Source organism: Xenopus laevis, chromosome 6S (genome assembly GCF_017654675.1).
Source record: "Xenopus laevis strain J_2021 chromosome 6S, Xenopus_laevis_v10.1, whole genome shotgun sequence".
Taxonomy (NCBI): domain Eukaryota; kingdom Metazoa; phylum Chordata; class Amphibia; order Anura; family Pipidae; genus Xenopus; species Xenopus laevis.
Genome location: NC_054382.1, coordinates 134,151,828 through 134,173,672, shown reverse-complemented (window position 1 = coordinate 134,173,672; position 21,845 = coordinate 134,151,828). Strand labels below are relative to the sequence as shown.

The following is a 21,845-nucleotide window of genomic DNA, read 5'->3' as shown; positions in this document are numbered from 1 at the left end:
AGGTACCTATCTAGTTCTACCAATCCCTATTTATGTAGGTAAATGAGAGAGAGCAGGCAGTAACCCTTCCAACACTTTCCTCTTGTCTCTATATATTAGGTACCTATCTAGTGCTACCAATCCCTATTTCTGTAGGGAAATGAGAGCAGAGCAGACAGTAACCCTTCCAACACTTTCCTCTTGTCTCTATATATTAGGTACCTATCTAGTGTTACCAATCCCTATTTCTGTAGGGAAATGAGAGAGAGCAGACAGTAACCCTTCCAACACTTTCCTCTTGTCTCTATATATTAGGTACCTATCTAGTGTTACCAATCCCTATTTCTGTAGGGAAATGAGAGAGAGCAGACAGTAACCCTTCCAACACTTTCCTCTTGTCTCTATATATTAGGTACCTATCTAGTGTTACCAATCCCTATTTCTGTAGGGAAATGAGAGAGAGCAGACAGTAACCCTTCCAACACTTTCCTCTTGTCTCTATATATTAGGTACCTATCTAGTGTTACCAATCCCTATTTCTGTAGGGAAATGAGAGAGAGCAGACAGTAACCCTTCCAACACTTTCCTCTTGTCTCTATATATTAGGTACCTATCTAGTGCTACCAATCCCTATTTCTGTAGGGAAATGAGAGAGAGCAGACATTAACCCTTCCATCACTTTCCTCTAGTCTCTGTCTATCTGTCTCTCCATATATTAGGTACTGTACCTTAGGGATGTAGCGAACCGCCGATAATGTGTTTGCGAACGCCGTTCGCGAACACCGGCAAAAAATGCGAACAGTTCGCGAACAGTTCGCGAACTTCGAACATCCGAAAATCGTTTGATTCGAACGATCGAAGGATTTTAATCGTTCGATCGAACGATTTTCGTTCGAATCGAACGAAAATCGTTCGATTTTAGCGATCGAATGGTCGAATGGTCGAACGATTTTGACGCGAACGCCTATTGGCGAACGTCGCACGAACAGTCCGCGACATCCCTACTGTACCTATGTAGTGCTACCAATCCCTATCATTTCTGACGGCAGCCTTATGTAAAGAACAGGGTTCTCGGTGTACATTGCACCAATGCCACTAGTTTTCTGCAGCATAAAACAGAAGCTCCCCTTGTCCGAACTTCCTCCGTAATTACTCAGATATGATTAAAGCAAATCCACTTTGCATGGATATCACTTGCCCCTAGAGAGAGGATCAGAATTTGGCTTTGACTTTTAGCAACCATAAATTTATAACCATAAGTCTACCCCCTGGGTAACCAGGGAGCTGTGAGTTTTTCCCCTTTATACATTCCCTTAGAAGCAATTAATTGGCTAGGATTCCCAGGGTCCCATTCCCAAATCCCACTTATAAAGATCCCATTGTAGGTAACAAGTTCAGGAGGAAGGATTCATTGAGCGGCATTTTTATTATCTGTCATAAGAAAATTGAAGTATAGTTGAAATGAATCCGAATTTAGAGAATGCGCCTTAAATCACAAGTATAAATCACTCCACTTAGTTAATAAAAAGCTTTTAGAGAGACGGGCCTGGCCCTCGGGAGACAGGGATCTTACCAATTTATAAAGAAATACTAAATTTACAAAAAAAAACCCTTGACATTCATTATTGATTTTTTTAATTAAAAATAGCTGATCTTGCTGAACTGTTTTTAATTCCATAATAAAAGAAAATTAGCTTTTCGGACAGCGGTGACAAACTCTAGTAATCGGTTTCCATGAGACATGGCCGGTAATGTATCTGTTGGCTGGGAATGCACTGGTGCTGTATACTTGAGGCCCGTGGAGCTCTGAGCTTCTGCCATAGAGAAGAACTAGAGCTCTCAGGAAACTCTTTAGACCTAGGAGGTTATATGGGTAACTTCTAAGAGGTTCATAGCCCTAATCCCATCTGAAAATGATGATCTCCTGGGGGCCTCAGGTTTATCAGATTTGTTGCTTGTAGACTCAAGAATAATGCTGTGATTTTGAGAACCCACTGTAACTCCAAAAGGGAAGCAGAAGGACAACCATCCCGGCGTATCACCTTCTAAGTCTTCTGTTGTCTTCCTAAAGGGGTTGTTCACCTTGCAAGACTTTTTCAGTTGCTTTCAGATTGTTCACCAGAAATAAAGGCTTTTTTCAATTACTTTCTGTTTTCTATTTGTGACAATTTTTCTAACATTGAAGTTTAAACTTTCATTTTTCACCTTCTTGTGTCTTCCTGAAGCAGCTCTGGTTGGAGGTAATTTAGGATCCATTTCTTATCTGTGTCCCTGCTGAGCAGAATCCCTGAGTTCCATTAAAGGCAGCTGTTGGAATTGATACAATAGTTGATAATATTCCCCCACAGACGTTGCTACTGAGAAATGGATCAACTAAATGGAGCAAATGGAACTGTTAAGAATTTGCACCTGGATGTGCCAGACTCAAACTTCAAAAACTCAAATTTTGGAAAAACAGCAAAACAATAAAAATGCAAAGCAATTGAAAGAAGTCTTGATTTCTGGTGAACAATCTGACAAATTGGATTATTGCCCCAGACTGATATCTCTGTAACCAAATTCCAATCTTTTATCCATCATTCAACCACAACAGACACTTCAAAAAGTATCATTCTGTAACTGTACATTGCAAAAATGAGTTATTCAGTTGATTTCTAGTTTCTTTTTCTTCTATTTTTGGAATGTACATTTTTAAAATGAATTTAACTCATATTGCCCCTCTCGAGGCCCGCATGATGGATCACCCGATTGCTTTCTGAAGGGGAGCGCAAGCAGAGTTTCGGTAAGTTATTTCTTAAGAAAGACTTTGCTATTTTGAAGTTTAATTTGTCTTGGGTTTTTTTTTTTTCAATGTTTACAAACGAATTTTTTTAAAAAAAATATATGATGTTACTGGTCCTTTAACATGCTACAATTATGATCTTTCATATAACCATTGGTCATATAAAAGTTCTTTTGTCTGAATCGTCAGATCTGCATGTAAAAACAATTCTTTAGCTCTATCTGATGATTCAGCATTAATGTTACGATGTTCGGGAACCTTCAAAGATGTCTGATCAAAATTTTCAGTCCTGCATGATCGATGAGACGACCCATGTCCAAGGCTTTATACTGATATTGGTTGCCCTGTCTACCACCATAAACCCACTGATTATTGTACAAAAGACCTTTCGTGTGAATATTATCGATGCATCTATGACCACCTTTATACATTATTTGATCCATATCTCCACAGCAGAAGCTTCATCGCTACTGAGCATGGTCCATGAGCTAGACCAACGCTTGACACAGAGTAACTCTTATAGTTGATACATTATTTGATCCATCTCTCCACAGCAGAAGCTTCAGCCCCTACTGAGTATGCTCCATTAACTAGACCAACACCTGACACAGAGTAACTCTTATATTTGATACATTATTTGATCCATATCTCCACAGCAGAAGCTTCATCGCTACTGAGCATGGTCCATGAGCTAGACCAACGCTTGACACAGAGTAACTCTTATAGTTGATACATTATTTGATCTATCTCTCCACAGCAGAAGATTCAGCCCCTACTGAGCATGCTTCACGAGCTAGACCAACGCCTGACACAGAATAACTCTTATACTTGATACATTATTTGATCCATCGCTCTACAGATAGGCTTCAGCCCCTACTGAGCATGCTCCATTAACTAGACCAACGCCTGACACAGAGTAACTAGGGATGTCGCGGACTGTTCGCCCGCGAACTAATTCTCGTGAACATCGGCTGTTCGCGTCCGCCGAATGTTCGCGAACGTCGCGCGATGTTCGCCAATTGGGTTCGCCTTAGCTGGCGCTTATTTTTTAACTCTCACCCCAGACCAGCAGATACATGGCAGCCAATCAGGAAGCTCTCCCTCCTGGGCCACCCCCACACCCCCTGGACCACTCCCCTTCCATATATAAACTGAAGCCCTGCAGAGTTTTTTCATTCTGCCTGTGTGTGCTTGGAAGAGCTAGTGTAGGGAGAGAGCTGTTAGTGATTTGAGGGACAGTTGATAGTAACTTTGCTGGCTAGTAATCTACTTGATACTGCTCTGTATTGTAGGGACAGAACTCTGCAGGGATTTGAGGGACAGTGAGTTTAGGTTAGTTAGCTTTGCTGACTAGTAATCTACCTTCTACTGCAGTGCTCTGTATGTAGCTGCTGTGGGCACTGCTTCTGATCTCATCTGCTGACTGCTGCCTGTAACCCAATAGTCCTTGTAAGGACTGCTTTTATTTTCTTTTTTGTTTTTTTTACTTTGCTACTGTAAGAGCCCAGTGCTATTAGTCTAGCTGTGTTGGGGAGTGGGACTGGTGTGCTGCTCCTCCTAGTAGTTCACCACTACCAGCACCAACCAGAGTCAAAATTGTTACAAAGTATCTTATTTGCACCTGTTAGCTGTTCTGAGCTCTCTGCCAAAAGCTAATTAAGTTAGAAACTGTTTTTTTCTGGCTGTTCAGTTCAGAGAAAAGAGGGACTGGTGTGCTGCTCCTCCTAGTAGTTCACCACCACCAGCACCAACCAGAGTCAAAATTGTTACAAAGTATCTTATTTGCACCTGTTAGCTGTTCTGAGCTCTCTGCCAAAAGCTAATTAAGTTAGAAACTGTTTTTTTTCTGGCTGTTCAGTGCAGAGAAAAGAGGGACTTTCCAGTACAAAAGAGGGACAGGGGGTTGAGTGGTCAAAAGAGGGACAGTTGGGAGGTATGCAAGTGCCACCTAGCTGTGTGAGCTTTTTCACATTCTGTCTAAATAATAACAATAATAATTCCGTGTCCGTAAACATCACCTGAGTGATGTTTTTACAGCAGCAATAATATATTCCGTACCCACTACTGTATACGTTGCCCTTGCAGGCATTGTTTGCCCAGTCTTTAACCAAGTGCCACCTAGCTGTGTGAGCTTTTTCACATTCCGTGTCCAGAAACATCACCTGAGTGACGTAGTGTGATTTCTGCCCTTTACAGCACAAAATGCAGCGCTGTGTCAACAATGTATTTTTCAGATACATTTTTGCCCTTGATCCCCCTCTGACATGCCACTGTCCAGGTCGTTGCACCCTTTAAACAACTTTAAAATCATTTTTCTGGCCAGAAATGTCTTTTCTAGCTTTTAAAATTCGCCTTCCCATTGAAGTCTATGGGGTTCGCGACGTTCGCGAACCGTTCGCATTTTTGACGCAAGTTCGCGAATATGTTCGCGAACATTTTTTCTGCCGTTCGCTACATCCCTAAGAGTAACTCTTATACTTGATACATTATTTGATCCATCGCTCTACAGATACTGTAGGCTTCAGCCCCTACTGAGCATGTTCCATTAACTAGACCAACGCCTGATACAGAATAACTCTTATACTTGATACATTATTTGATCCATCTCTCCACAGCAGAAGCTTCAGCCCCTACTGAGTATGCTCCATGAGCTAGACCAACACCTGACACAGAGTAACTCTTATACTTGATACATTATTTGATCCATCTCTCTACAGCAGAAGCTTCAGCCCCTACTGAGCATGCTCCATGAGCTAGACCAACACCTGACACAGAATAACTCTTATACTTGATACATTATTTGATCCATCTCTCTACAGCAGAAGCTTCAGCCCCTACTGAGCATGCTCCATGAGCTAGACCAACACCTGACACAGAGTAACTTTTCTACTTGATATAATAGTTGCTGGGATTTCTCTGAAGCTGCTGAGATATATATCAACTAATGGAACACATTTTTCTCAGGTTAGAAGGCCTCAGATTACATCAAAGGAAAATTAAACTAATGGATTTTTTTCACCGAAACATTAGAAACACAGTAATAGATAGAAATCAAGTGAACAGAGCCATTATTTCAAATGTACAGAATAGAAATGTTTTTATACCCAGTGTTTCCAGAGCCAATATCCAGCCCAATCGAGTGCTAATAGAAAACCACGTGCAGAGCAATGATTCTATTCCAGAGCAATATTTAATGTTGGAACAAGGCTCAGCGACGGTGCCGCTTGGTTTAATGTCCCTTTCTGAGCTTCTCTTGATATTAATGGAAACAGATGTCACAACAACGCTTGTAGCAATCTCCCTTATTTATTAGCACTTTTCATGGTTTCTGTCTCTCTCGCTCCCGTCACAATGGAATTAGCAATTCATAGGGCAGAATTCAGTGAATGACACGTTCGGCTGTTTGCTGTAATTAGTAAATGGGATTAGAGTGTATTTACTTCCCAAGCACCTGCAAACGTACTGACGCTGCATAATGTGCCCCCACCCCGACTCCCTTAATGTTTCCAGCCTTTAACATGGGGCCTTTGTGTATTGTCTGATTGATTGGAAATATTAACATTATTATTAATAGCAAAGTGCTCGTTAATGTATAACAAGTGCTGCTTGTGTGTTTTATACTCTTCTCCTCAAATTCTCTTCTTTTTATTGACCTCAAATAAGCTCTGTTGTTATGGCAACACTTTCCCTTTTTTCATTCTGTGACTTTTTTGTTTATATAAACTATAGTAGTAATTATCTGTTATATACTGTGTATCCTGTGCTTGAATGGCTGCCCCCATGGCTACACAGCAGTTTGTTTATATAAACTATAGTAGTACTTATCTGTTATCTACTGTGTATCCTGTGCTTGAATGGCTGCCCCCATGGCTACACAGCAGCTTGTTTATATAAACTATAGTAGTACTTATCTGTTATCTACTGTGTATCCTGTGCTTGAATGGCGGCCCCCATGGCTACACAGCAGCTTGTTTATATAAACTATAGTAGTACTTATCTGTTATGTACTGTGTATCCTGTGCTTGAATGGCGGCCCCCATGGCTACACAGCAGCTTGTTTATATAAACTATAGTAGTGTTTCTGAAGCAAACACACCAGTTTTACCAATGCAGGGCACTTGTTCCTTTAATTATAATATACAGTGTGTATCTCTCTCTATAAAAACCCATCTGACCCCCTGTACAAATAACAATAAGATGGTAGGGTGACCCATCAGTCACTGTCAGGCATCAGAGCTACAACCTGCCAAAATTCCCTTTCCCCCATCAACAGTTAGTAGTATGTAATAAACTCATCATATTACACTGGATTATACTATCACTGGCAACAGCAACATCACCTAAATCCTGTTCTATTGATTGATAAAATAACCCCCTTTCTTCATCAGAAGAAAAACTCTGGAGTCTATGGAGGCAAATCTGGCCCAGAGAATTGAAAGTCAGTGATGCCTGGAGCCTTTGCAGCAGTGCCAGCTTCCAAGGATGCGAGCAGAAAGATTTCTCTGCAGAATGAAGAATCTCTTGCTAAATAGAGATAAAGTATTTGTTGGGTTAAAATATACAAATAGATCAAAGAAACTCTAATATATTTTTTGCAGTGTAGGATTTTCACTTTTCATGTCAGATTATATCAGGATACATTCGGGCTGGGTTTCCTATTAGATGTGCAGAGATGCTGAACTCACACTTGCCTGGGGGCCACTTTGGCACAAATACCACTGACTGGCTCAGTAAGATCCCTCTTCCCATGGCGGGCTATTAAACTAATTGGATGACTTTATAAAGCCTCTCTGGCTTAGAGTACAGTTTGGAAAGTCATTGTGTGCAGCGTTTACTCTGTTTGTAGGACCCAATGCAGTTTTTGGTGTTTCCCACTTGACTATAACAATCCCATAGATAGAAAGGAAGATCTTGGATCAGGACATGGGAGCTGTCCCTTCAGCACCAAACTCTCGTTCCACCTCTGGTTCAGATTTTGATGAATCCAACAAAAATGTTCCTCTAAACTACAACTCCTTTAATTTCCTGCATTCTCCCTGCCAAACTAGGAAGATGAATTTGATGTAAGGGGCTGGGTCCCAACTGATATACTAATACCCTCTACTCACAAAGAACACAACAGTCTTTAGCCTGCATGAGACTTACAGTTGCCGTGAGGTCACACCATGTTTTGGTATATCACTAGGGAGGCACCGAATCCAGGATTCGGTTTGGGATCCGGCCTTTTTCAGCAGGATTCGGATTTGGCCGAATTTTTCTGCCCGGCCGAACCGAATCCTAATTTGCATATGCAAATTAGGATCGAGGAGGGAATATCTTTGTTTTTGACACAAAACAAGGAAGTAAAAAAAGCTTTCCCCTTCCCACCCTTAATTTACATTAGGGTTCGGATTCGGTTCGGTATTCAGCCAAATCTTTTAACAATACGTACAATACGTCAAAGGAAGCCTGCGGTTTTCTAGATGTTTTGGCCAATGAGCCTTTTAAAATGCCTGTTTAGCTGGTTTGTTTTGTGACTTCTCCACATGTGACAAAGGCCTATAATCCACCCCAACAGAAAATAGGACCGACAGGAAGAACCTGGCAGAGTTTGATCCAAAAGTTTGGTATAGACAAGGGTTAAACAGAATCAGGGTCAAGGCAGGCAAAGAGTCAGGGCACGCAGGACTCCGTAACCATGAGATCGAACAGGAACAAAAGGCAAAGACAACTATGAAAGGTCTTTTAAATCCAAATTTGGCACCAAACTGAGGTCAACATTTGTCAGAGTATGTGTGTGTTCAGATATATGGCTGTATTAGGATGCACACCAAATAGTAAGCATGCACAAGTGGACCTGGAAACTGACGAGCTGAGACGTAGGGAGACCAATTAGTCTCCCAGGCCATTTCTCATGTATCCAGGGAACAGATAATAAGCACTTACCCCAAATCTCCCCTTAACTGGCCTTCAGGCTGGGCCCCCTTAGCTCATAACAATGTTACAGATATATAGAAACATTGGGGTGTCACCCTGCTATAGTTCCAGGGGTACCCAGGGTACAAATAAACACTCACCCCAAATCTCCCCCTAACTGACCTTCAGACTGGGCCCCCTTAGCTCATAACAAGGTTACAGATATATAGAAACATTGGGGTATCAGTCACTCTGCTATAGTTCCAGGGGTACCCAGGGTACAAATAAGCACTCACCCCAAATCTCCCCCTAACTGACCTTCAGACTGGGCCCCCTTAGCTCATAACAAGGTTACAGATATATAGAAACATTGGGGTGTCACCCTGCTATAGTTCCAGGGGTACCCAGGGTACAAATAATCACTCACCCCAAATATCCCCCTAACTGGCCTTCAGACTGGGCCCCCTTAGCTCATAACAAGGTTACAGATATATAGAAACATTGGGGTAACAGTCACCCTGCTATAGTTCCAGGGGTACCCAGGACACAAATAGACACTCACCCCAAATCTCCCCCTAACTGACCTTCAGACTGGGCCCCCTTAGCTCATAACAAGGTTACAGATATATAGAAACATTGGGGTAACAGTCACCCTGCTATAGTTCCAGGGGTACCCAGGACACAAATAGACACTCACCCCAAATCTCATCCTAAATTGACTTTAGACTTAACCATAACCAGACCCAGAGACACTACCTGGTTGGACACAAACACAATGAATGACAAAACTTATTTTTCCTATAATTAAACCTCATCATATTTGTACATCATTTGCACAGGCATAAATGTCTCCAGGCAGTGGGGACCAAATCAACACACACCGTGGGTCCTTTATACGGAAACAACAGTAAATTAATTTTTTTGTCAGACTCTAAGTAGTGTGAGTACAGTAAATAATAGCTGTGCATGGATGGCTGGGTATTTCTCTGAACACACAACCCGAGGCCACAAACAGCAGGTTCCTTCCTTCTACCATTGCCATAATTAGTTCTAAGTAAATTGTCTTTACAAGGAATCTCTGAACCACAGATCAGAGTTAATGCATTGATTCAGCTCTGGTTAATGGGGGTATCATATCACACACCTTGTCTACATTATAAATAAATATATATATATATATATATATATATATATATATATATATATATATATATATATATATATATATATATATATATATATATATTTATACTGTATATTTTATTTTATTATTATTTTTTTTTAATTAATTAATTTATTTTATTAATACATAAACAGTTCAATCTACCTATTTTATTCCTGCTGCAAACAACAAAATCCTGCTGCCTGACTGTTGGACAAAAACCTGGTCAAAGCCAAGTCAGGATCAGTTACATTTGCAATAGGGTTTGATGGTCTAAAAAAATGATTCCACCAAGATTCAAGGGGAAGTGTAACAAAATTAGTAACAGCGTGTGACCGCAGAACATCCGTGTGACAAGATTTCGCTGCAGCGCTGAGCAAGTCTGGGACTCACTGCCATTATATCATGGAATGGGAACACTGACTCCTTCCAAGTGATTACACTCTCAGTATGTTTGGTTAATGAGTCTCAATCTTTACTGCCAGTAGCCCAGCGGCTTGACAAATATTTACTGAACTGATTATGCCTCATGTAATACATGGCTACGGATTGCTACCAAGATGCCTGGACTGATATCTGGTCTACCTTCACAGGAGGTGCCACAGTAGAATAAGGTGCTACCTGCAGAGGGGAGTCCCAGATGTAGAATAAGGTGGTACATGCAATTGGGAGGGTGGGGAACAAGAGGCTGGAAATTATCAACCTTGGGGATGAAATGGGAGAGGGGTCGTTGGCTAGCTATATGCCTAGCATGGGATGGGCGACAGCAGCAGAGGTGGGTGTGTAGGTTATAGTGGGCCCTAGAGGTTCAGTTCTATGGTGGGCCTCAGAGAGGTCCTAGTCAAATTTGTTGTATTTTTGGAGCTGCAGTAGCTCAGAAATACAGACCAGACTGTTCACTGTACTTATTGCCTATGCTACCGACCCTACTTGTGATGCTCTGTGAGGATTCAGGTCTGTATTTTCAATCTGCTGTAGCTTCCAAAACACTGTGATTTCTGCAAAACAAAGTTCCATCTCCAGGATACCAGGTCCTAAGCAGAGCACTTCTGCAGCAGTTACAAAACAGAATCCGCTGTGTCAGTATCACTTTAATAGCAGTGATGATAATTACAGTAATTATGTTATTTCAGCTATTTACTTCTGGATGGTTCTCAGAATTTGCTATGAATCATGAAGCTTGAACTGCAAAACAATCTTCAGTCTCTTCACCCATTTGAACATCTTCTTAAAACTGGCAGCAGCCTCAAACTATCTATTGGGAGCCCAAATATGCACGGCTACCCAGGACCGGGGAAAGAAAACAATGACATTTCAAGAGGGAGACAGTAGGGCAAGGTGGTGACAGTCAAGCAATAAGGGGACATCAATAAACGTTGACTATCCTGCAGCCTTAAGTTATATTATGGAATGACTAAGCAATTGGTAACAATCAAGGGTATGGTGATTATTGCTCGTCTCTGTGGTACCTTGATCTGAACTGACCAAAAGACTTCATGAATGGTAGTTATAGGAAAGAGAGACAGAGAAGTTTTACTGCAATCCCTGCCTCTTCATTAAGAGAATGCATTGGAACAACCTTGACTAGATGTAGGCAGAAGCAGCAATCTTAACCACAAAATAGGTAGGCAGATAAAGGGTGAATTACCTCTCAATTTGCCAGAAAAAGGGGATGCTGAAAAATGAGTTCTGCAGTAACCTGAGGAACTGACTGGAATTGAATTGAGTGTGTGCCAGCATGGATTTATGCGTAATAGATCTTGCCAGACTGACTTAATTTCTTTTTATGAGAAGGTGAGCAGGGACCTCGATTCTGGGATGGCAGTGGATGTGATTTACTTAGACTTTGCTAAAGCATTTGATACAGTGCCACACAGAAGGTTACTGGTTAAATGAAGGAATGTTGGCCTGGAACATAGTATTTGTACCTGGATAGAGAACTGGCTAAAAGATAGACTACAAAGAGTGGTGGTAAATGGAACATTTTCTAATTGGACCAGTGTTGTTAGTGGAGTACCGCAGGGTCTGTACTAGGTCCCTTGCTTTTCAACTTGTTTATTAATGACCTGGAGGTGGCCATTGAAAGTACTGTTTCTATTTGTGCAGATGAGACTAAATTGTGCAGAACTATAGGTTCCATGCAGGATGCTGCCACTTTGCACAGTGATTTGTCTAAACTGGAAAACTGGGCAGCAAACTGGAAAATGAGGTTCAATGTTGATAAATGCAGGTTATGCACTTTGGCAAAAATAATATAAATGCAAGTTATACACTAAATGGCAATGTGTTGGGAGTTTCCTTAAATGAGAAGGATCTTGGGGTCTTTGTAGATAACACGTTGTCTAATTCTGGGCAGTGTCATTCTGTGGCTACTAAAGCAAATAAAGTTCTTGTATAAAAAAGGGCATTAACTCAAGGGATGAAACATAATTATGTCTCTTTATAGGTCCCTGGTGAGGCCTCATCTGGAGTATGGGGGCAGTTTTGGACTCCAGTCCTTAAGAGGGATATAAATGAGCTGGAGAGAGTGCAGAGACTAAGTGCAACTAAACTGGTTAGAGGGAGGGAAGAGTTAAATTATGAGGGGAGACTGACAAGGTTGGGGTTGTTTTCTCTGGGGGAAAAAAGGCGCTTGTGAGGGGACATGATTAGACTTTACAAGTACATTAGAGGACATTATAGACAAATAGCAGGGGACCTTTTTACCCATAAAGAGAATCACGTACCAGAGGCCTCCCCTTCAGACTAGAAGAAAAGAAGTTTCATTTAAAGGAACAGAGTAGGGGGTTCATCACAGTGAGGACAGTGAGGTTGGGGAATGCACTGCCGGGTGATGATTCAGTTAATGACTATAAGAGGGACTTGGATGATTTCTTGGACAGACATAATACAAAGGCTATTGTGATACTAAACTCTATAGTTAGTATAGATATGGGTATATATCATTTATGTGACAGTAGGGAGGGGTGTGTGTATGGGGCTGGGTTTTTATTTGGAGGGGTTGAACTTGATGGACTTTGTCTTTTTTTCAACCAGATTTAACTATGTAACTATGTAACTATGTAACTATAACTATGTAAGTCTGAGCAGAGCAGGAAGAAACCCCAGTTTAAGGATTAGCAAAGAGTCCACCATAGTAACTATGGGTACTGTTGCATTAAGACAATTTTAGGGTTGTGTATCAAGTGATGCTAACCAAATGCTGAACAATGTTCAGCATTGGCTAGGACCAATTACCCTCAAGAAATAATATGGTGGGTTCTCAGGGGATTTCAGCATAGACATTCATCACTGGCTTCTTCAGCTGAGGTCAACAGCACATCCCACTGTCCTTAGCTAGCCAATGGTCAGATGAGGAGGAGGATGGTATTTGTGGTCTGCAGGAGCTGTAGGCCATGTACATGAATGCATTTATTCTCCTTATATTTGCATTTGTACATATAGGCAAGAGCTGCCATAGAGTTACACTGTGTTGTTGTGCAACATCTTAGATTGTTGAATCCACATACACAAAAAAAGCCTATTTGGAATGGGGACTAGCTCATTAAGAACAACTGGTTCAATCTGGGATCAATAGTACTTGGGCTCTAAATGGGAGATAAATCCTATCATGGATTCAGGATTAGGGATGTCGCGGACTGTTCGCCCGCGAACTAATTCGCGCGAACATCGACTATTCGCGTTCGGCGAATGTTCGCGAACGTCGCGCGACGTTCGCCAATTTGGGTTCGCCTTAGCTGGCGCTTATTTTTGCCCTCTCACCCCAGACCAGCAGATACATGGCAGCCAATCAGGAAGCTCTCCCTCCTGGACCACCCCCACACCCCCTGGACCACTCCCCTTCCATATATAAACTGAAGCCCTGCAGCGTTTTTTCATTCTGCCTGTGTGTGCTTGGAAGAGCTAGTGTAGGGAGAGAGCTGTTAGTGATTTGAGGGACAGTTGATAGTAAGTTTGCTGGCTAGTAATCTACTTGATACTGCTCTGTATTGTAGGGACAGAACTCTGCAGGGATTTGAGGGACATTTTAGGTTAGGTAGCTTTGCTGGCTAGTAATCTACCTTCTACTGCAGTGCTCTGTATGTAGCTGCTGTGGGCAGCTGTCTGTCCTGCTGCTGATCTCTCATCTGCATCTGTTCTTCAAACAACTGCCACCTAGCTGTCTAAATATCAATAATAATACCGTCTCCAGAAACACCACCCGAGTGACGTTTTTCAAGCAGCAATAATATATTCCGTATCCAACGGCTGTAGTGTATACGTTGCCCTTGCAGGCATTATTTGCTCAGTCTTTAACCAAGTGCCACCTAGCTGTGTGAGCTTTTTCACATTCCGTGTCCAGAAACATCACCTGAGTGACGTAGTGTGATTTCTGCCCTTTACAGCACAAAACGCAGCGCTGTGTCAACAATGGATTTTTCAGATACATTTTTGCCCTTGATCCCCCTCTGGCATGCCACTGTCCAGGTCGTTGCACCCTTTAAACAACTTTAAAATCATTTTTCTGGCCAGAAATGTCTTTTCTAGCTTTTAAAATTCGCCTTCCCATTGAAGTCTATGGGGTTCGCGACGTTCGCGAACTATTCGCATGTTTTGTCGCAAGTTCGCGAATATGTTCGCGAACATTTTTTCCGCCGTTCGCTACATCCCTATTCAGGATCAATCATAAAACATCAATGTATGGTATAAGGACGACAGGGAAAGGGCATAGCTTGAGTTTTAAAGTAGGGCTTATGTTGACCAAGACCTGGCAGAGCTATTCCAGAATGCACTTAGTGTAAGAAAAATGAAAATACAGCCCCCCCATGCATGCATATTGGTGGTACAGTGGTGGCCCTGGCATCCTAACACATTACACATCATCATTATGGGGTAATCTGACCCAACACTGCAAACTACCTTTGGGGCCTTTGAAAACCAATAAGAAACAAGGAACAAAAACTGCCCCTGAGTCATGATTTAATACCCCCACAGCCACCTATGATTACTGTGTCCCATCCAGGGTTTCCCTGACTGTGCCTGAAAATGACAATTTCCCCAATGCTACTGTATCTATCAGAAGCTCTAAGCCAGAATAAACTATATAATAATATATGTATGAGAACACCAGCGGCACATTATTATAAACGGGTAATGAAGCAAAACCTAAAGCAGTGCTGCTGGATTGAGCTGGTGTGGTGCTGGGACCAATAAATAAATTGAATATTATAACACAGAGATTCATATTATATTTATGTCCATAAATCAGCAAGCAACAAAGCAGGACATTAATCGCCCCTACTTTTGCCAGTGATACATAATCAACGGCTACCCATAAACTGGTGCCTGGAGACAAGGAAGGGCTGAGCGCACAAGCAGAGTCTCAGCCAGGCTCTGCCTAAGGAAGGATGGGATAATGGGGTTTCATAGTTACACCCTAAGACGTGCAGTCTAGTGCAGTCTAGTGCAGTCTCGTTTAGGAACACTGGGCTGAATCAGGTGCAATGTCATTGGGTGCTAGTGCAAAAACCTGCACTTGTGAACCCACAGGAAAGAGGACAGCTTGACAAACAAGCCAGTTGTAGACAAAGCCCAGATAGGAATTATTTAATCAAGAGTCTGAACTTCCAGTTCAAAAGAGGAAAGCTGAAAATCCAAACCAAAGCAGAGAGAGCTTAGTTTGTCATAAATAGTGATGGGCGAATTTGCGCCGTTTCGCTTCACCGAAAAATTCTCGAATTTCGCGAAACGGCGAAAAATTCGCCAGTTTTTTGCGAATTTATTAGCTGGCGGCGAATCGCGCAAATTCGCCGCAAATTCGCGCCTGGCGAATAAATTCGCCCATCACTAGTCATAAACCCCAGACCTTGGAAAGCTTACATTCACACAACTTATAAGATTTTAATAATCATATTGGTGGGCACCATCATTGGTACGAATGAAACAAAGTTGATCACGAGTCACAATTCATCAATCCTATAAGCAAATGGTTCTTGTTACTTGAAACCAAAAGACAAGTCTCTGGCTCCTGTATCCTCTTTAAAGGGTTACTGTCATGGGAAAAAATGTTTTTTTCAAAATGAATCAGTTAATAGTGCTACTCCAGCAGAATTCTGCACTGAAATCCATTTCTCAAAAGAGCAAACAGATTTTTTTATATTCAATTTTGAAATCTGACATGGGGCTAGACATATTGTCAATTTCCCAGCTGCCCCCAGTCATGTGACTTGTGCTCTGATAAACTTCAATCACTCTTTACTGCTGTACTGCAAGTTGGAGTGATATCACCCCCTCCCTTTCCCCCCCAGCAGCCAAACAAAAGAACAATGGGAAGGTAACCAGATAACAGCTCCCTAACACAAGATAACAGCTGCCTGGTAGATCTAAGAACAGCACTCAATAGTAAAATCCAGGTCCCACTGAGACACATTCAGTTACATTGAGAAGGAAAAACAGCAGTCTGCCAGAAAGCATTTCTCTCCTAAAGTGCAGGCACAAGTCACATGACTGGGGGCAGCTGGGAAATTGACAAAATATCTAGCCCCATGTCAGATTTCAAAATTGCATATAAAAAAATCTGTTTGCTCTTTTGAGAAATGGATTTCAGTGCAGAATTCTGCTGGAGTAGCACTATTAACTGGTGCGTTTTGAAAAAAACATGTTTTCTGATGACAGGATTCTTTAACCTACTGAAATCTACAATAAAATAATTGCTTAATGATACCGGGGAAGCCATGTTCTTACTACTTCCTACCTGCAGTTAGATATAAACCAAGAGGAGGCCTATGATCCAATACAGAGAGACAAGGGCTGCATGGGCAGCTCACATTGATATCAATACAATAGTTAATTAGCACACACATTAGATGGTTCCATGTGGGCATGTATTTGTGCCTATAGCTCCAGGTCACTAGCATAAAAAGTTGACCATCTACATGGAAATACTGATATTGATGCAATATTAGTTCCCTTTTACAACAGGTCAGTACTGAACTCATTTATTATCACAAGTTTCAGCTCTTGGGGCAAAAATTGGGATAAAAATACTACAGGAAAACCCTCTGACAAATGTGCTTGTACCTATCAATCCTTTTTTGTGTATGCAATTATACTGGGAAAAACTCTGCATTGTGGGTAAGGTGAAGGTGAAGATGGGTCACCATAGTATCCCCATGTCTCAGGAACCACATTTAGACTGTAAGCTCCATGGGTCAATAAATGTTCTTACATCACATTTATTATACACACAAGACAATAAATGCTATTGTCAATGATTAAAACATGTTCATGCACAGAAGATATAGTACATCCAGTGGAAAGGCACAGTCACCAATGACCTAAAACAACGTCCTCCTGTTTATCAAATGTCAGACAGGTTTTCAGGTCAAATCACAAGCTCTTCAGATGAGACAATTAACAAATTAAAGAACAATAGCTTTTGTGTCTTCAATACTCACCATCTTTAGAAGCTCTACACCTGCCAGTGGTTCCAATTTGTGGCCCTAACCAGCTCTTTTGCAGCCTAAATACCAGCTTTGTCCTTAGGATGTACAGGCACAGGGTCGATAGACAAAGATCAGTGAGACACTGGGTGGCCCAGTTTTGGGGAATATGATCCAGGTTCAAAGTAATATCTGCTGACAGTTATCCATACAAATTATACTCCTAATATTTTTGGATAAACTGGTGTAGTTCTTTATGAGTAAAGCTCAATCCAACCCAATTATTTCTTCTGCACTGTCGCTCTTGTTGTGTATCTGCTCCTCATCCTTAGTGGAGGTCCACACCCTACTGATGGTGCTTCCAAAACAATACAATCAGAGGTCAATAGAGATGAGCCCACCTACAGCAATCTAGTTGATGGATGAGGAAGGCAGGGCAGATCCTTCACCAGAGTCTTTCATTTATTTGGGATGGATTGAAAGGATATCAATCCTTATATGCCTCCAGAGACCAACAATAACAGTCCATTCAGACATGTAAAGGAAGCAGGCATTCTTTTTTTGGGTTGTTTTATTATTTTTAGTCAATGACAAATATGGTGAAGCAGAAATCCATCATCGATGAGAGAGTTTTGCAGAATGTTGGATTGTCACAAACACTTCCTGACTTTTCATTCACCCATAATCCCATGAAAGTAATGAAACAAAATGAGGGATTTAATGTGTGGTGTGTCGGGAAAGCAGAAGGGAGCTGATTTAATGGGCCTCAGCTGGGGCAGCGTTATCAGCCAGTGATAAATGTCATTTCACATGAAAATGACTGTGCAGACATTTTATTTAAACATGGTTCAGTGCCTTGTCACTTATACTCCTCTGAGGAACATAACTGGGCCTCCATCTGCCGTCATTACATCCAAATATTAGAAATAATAACATTGTCAAGGAAGATAAAGCAAGGGTGGCAATCTTTCCATCATTTAGGGCAAATGGTCAAGTATGTGGGTTAATTAAAGCCTAAAGAACGGTAGTGGTTTGAACTGTGCTGTGTTCTGTTCAGCCAATAAGGAGAAAGTGGTCTGATTAGCGGATTCCTTTTATGCTCCATAATCACGGGGTCTTCGAATAAAGACACAAAATGTTGTGCAAGGGAGGAGCAAGTCATTTGCCTAGATGTTGCCTTTAGGCACATTTGTTTTTGATAAATAATGGTTCATAAATCTGGAGTTTTATATAGGTGGGGTAGCTAATAAGAGCAGATTTGTGCTCCATTGAGAAGACTTAGGGTCAGATTTATCTACGTGTGAAACTACGACTCACCACAGAAAATATCACTCACCCAAAGGTGACACTCGCCATGTGTAAGGAATGGGTAGGACTCAGGGACATCTTAGTGTAACCCCTTAAAGCAACATTCAAGGAAACTGGTCCACTGAGGCCAGGCACCCATGGTGTGGCTACTACACATTGTGAACTCCGTAAATATGATATTGAACATTTGGTGTATAAAGAAAGCACCTCTCTTCTATGTTTATTCATAAATCTACTGATCCTGGTTAAGGACCACTGGCACCCAAGTTTCTGTATTAAAGCAATTCCCTTGTTTAAGAAATTCCCTTCTTCCAATACTTCAGTGAGAGCCCATCTGAGTTGAGGAATCACATGTAGCAGTGCTTTACTCTTGAGAGTAGCTGGAAAAGGCTCCAGCAAGTATCTATTAAGATAAGCTTATTTTTGTATGGAGAATTTTTTGGATGTAAACCCAACTGGTGCAACAAAGTGACTCAAGGCTGTCCCCAGTATATAACATCAGTCGGCTGAATCAGGGGATAACTGATTAAGGGAGTTTGTATTAGTCAGTTCTTTCTGTGGAAGCAGAAACTGGTTTCTGCTGTTGGATGACTTTATAGTCAGTGACCTTGAAGTCAGGGAGAATATAAAATACTGTGGGTGTAATTTGTCACTGTCCTAAGTTCAGCTTGGGGTCTAAAAAGGTTCATATACTGCTCAATACCTATTATTATCTGACCAATTGTCCACAGGCTGAATGAACAAATACCTTACGAGTGGTCATACTGTACATGACAATATGGACTGATTGATCCTGGTAGATCAGAAGAGAGCTATGGCTTATCTTCATTTACTTGATTCCCAATGCCCAATAGACTGGTCAACATGATTTATGGGCAGAAAAAAATGATAAAATCTGCCCAAACAAACCCATATCATACTCTGTTTCATGAGATTTTATCAGGTTGTGCATTACCAGCCAAAAAGAACCAAAAAGAAAAGATCTGCCCACCAGCTCAGATATTCCCTGAATTTTGGCAGTTACATTTGAGGATGATCAAATCAGATAGACTTTGCAGTGTCAGGAAAATGGTATACTCTCTCCAAAGAGTGCAAACATTGTAACCTTTTTTACTTCAATTCCCCAAGTCATATCTCTTTAGCCCCAAAAGGACCCCATGAGAAGACGGAGAACAGAAATCCCACATAATGGAGACAAAACCTTTTCGTTCAGTTCCCAAGTTCCGGCAACGCACGCGCACACAAAAAGATCTGCCGAATTCCAATGCAATGAGGTTTTGAGCAGCTAATTAATTCTGCTGAAGTCTCTGCTGGGCCAAGAATCATTGCAGGACTTCAACTTTAAGTGCTCCAAGTCAATAATCATTCATGGGTATCAAATCCAGGAGAGAGAACCATTACAAATGAGCGGACGTAGCTCGTCTCCTATTTTGTTTTTGTCCTTTTTTCCAAAGTCTGGGGGTTTGTATGTAGAACAATCCTTCCCCACATTCCCTGCGGCAGTCTAGGAGACCACTTGGTATGGCTCATAATAATGTTTCCCTCCATCTGCTTCTTCCAAAAAGCCTCCAATTCAATTTGTCTCTGTGCATTTTTAATGCCGCTCTCTCCGCTTTATGTTTCTGTGGTTACCAAGAGCACATGCAAAGCTCCAGAATACAAGATCTTTTGCTTTTAGGTACAGTGGCCGCTCTCAGAACATTCTGTGACCTTTTGACATGATTTGTTTTCCTCCGAGAATCTTTTTTTTGAAAGGGAAACCCTTGTTGATTGTCCGACCTCCCTGAACTTTTAACACCATGGGGAGATCAATGTGTGAAATGGAGCAGAAAAAAAACAGATAACAAGCAAGATCACTTGTGTCTGTGTGCGCTCATGGGCCGAGCTGTCCTTACGTGGGACAGTGAGGGATAAAAGGAACAGCAGGGCATGATGGAGACAGTAGGGCAAGGAGGCCACAACAGGTCACGACGGAAACAATAGGACAAAAATGGACCTACTGGGCAAAATAAAAACAAATATATAACCAGTATATGCTACATCTAGATACATTGAATGAGCTTAACAATATATATGGTGGGCCTGGGTGCACACGCCCCAGACCTTCAGCAGGAGGAGCAAACACCAGGAAACTTCAAAAGAGACTGGCACAAGTCTGGACCCACAAAGTAGTAAAGCCAGAGTCAGATTTGTGAAAGGGTTAAAAAAATTAAATTTGTTTAATTAAATTTTTCTTAATTATGGAAAATAAAATATAAGATTTTTTAACCCTTTTACAAATCTGACTCCCGCTTTACTACTTTGTGGGTCCAGACTTGTGCCAGTCTCTTTTGAAGTTTTCTGGGCAAAATGAAGACAGTGAAGTAAAATGGCAGTAACAGGGCAAGATGGAGACAGAAGGGCAACATGGAGAATGCAGGACAATATGGCAACAGCAGGACAAAATTGTGACAGAAGGGCCAAACTGCAACAGGACATGATGGTGACTGGGGCAAGAAGGAGATAGTAGGGCCAGATGGTGACTGTTGGACAATATTGAGACCATAGAGCAAAATGGCAAAAACAGGGCAAAACTGAAATTTTAGGGCAGAATGGAGACAGTTGAACATGATTGAGAAAGTTGGGAACATTAAGGTAAGATGGCAACAACAGGGAAAAATGATGACAGTAGGACAGGACTGCAACAACAAGGAATGATGGTGACTTGGGGCAAGTTGGCGATGGTAAGACAAAATGGTGACAATAAAACAAGATGGGAACTATAGGGTGACATGGCCACAACAGGTCAAGATGAAGACAATAGAACTAAAATGCAAAATCGCGACTATACGGCAAAAGGGAAACTATTTGTCAAGCTAGCAGCGGCAAGGTAGAGTAGTTAATATAGGGTAAGACTGCAACAGGGCATGGAGATGTCCTACCAATGCGATAAAGGTAGGGGAATGTGGAGAGTGTAGGGTAAGTTAGCAACAACAGGGAAAGATGAAGACTTAGGGCATGATGGAGACAACGAGTAGGACAAGTTAGGAAGAGTAGGTCAAGCTGGCGACAACAGGTCATAATGGAGATAATAAGGTAAGATTGTAGCTACGGGGCAGCATGGAGGCAGGAGAGATGTTAACAACAGAGCAAGATGACAACAATAGGAAAAGATGGAGACAGTAGGGAAAGATGGAGTCATTAAGCCAAGACAGAGACATTCCTCTTTGGGTGAGTTTATCTGGGGGAACATGGTTTAGATGGAAAGAGTTAGGTGAAAATGGTCTCAATTATAATATCACAGGTGCAGTTTATTAAA

At 41.5% G+C, this 21,845-nt stretch overlaps 1 protein-coding gene across 6 annotated transcripts in view; it reads right to left on the bottom strand.

Moving 5' to 3' along the window:
- LOC108695463 (adhesion G protein-coupled receptor B1) overlaps positions 1-21,845 on the bottom strand; it is a 317,736-nt gene that overhangs the window by 76,870 nt on the left and 219,021 nt on the right. The window lies entirely within an intron of this gene.